Source organism: Penaeus monodon, chromosome 21 (assembly GCF_015228065.2).
Source record: "Penaeus monodon isolate SGIC_2016 chromosome 21, NSTDA_Pmon_1, whole genome shotgun sequence".
NCBI lineage: Eukaryota > Metazoa > Arthropoda > Malacostraca > Decapoda > Penaeidae > Penaeus > Penaeus monodon.
Window position 1 is genome coordinate 3,944,625 of NC_051406.1, and position 316 is coordinate 3,944,940.

The 316-nt window shown below is 38.3% G+C and overlaps 1 protein-coding gene across 1 annotated transcript in view; it reads left to right on the forward strand.

Moving 5' to 3' along the window:
• Window positions 1-316, forward strand: part of LOC119586758 — a gene marked incomplete in the record, with an annotated part of 94,921 nt that overhangs the window by 93,075 nt on the left and 1,530 nt on the right.

The window sequence follows — 316 nt, forward strand, 5'->3', positions numbered from 1 at the left end:
CCGCGTCGAGAGTGTGATGAAGTATGACGTTTGTGTTAGAGCGTAGAGAGATGCGTTAGTAGCCGGTGGAATGAATGGGTAAAAAAAAGCAGATAGTTTGTGGTCAACCGCCGTATTTTCGACTTTTTGTTTGTTTCTTTCTTTCACTGGTCTAGCTCTCAGCCTGTTGTTGTTGTTGCTGTTTTACGGTTTTTGCTTTTATCCACTGTTGATTTTGTGGTTATTACTCGTTAACCATTGTTTTTTTTTTTAATGGTTGTTGCTTTTATCCATCGTTGTAGTTATTTTCCTGCTTGTTACTCTTAACCATTATTGC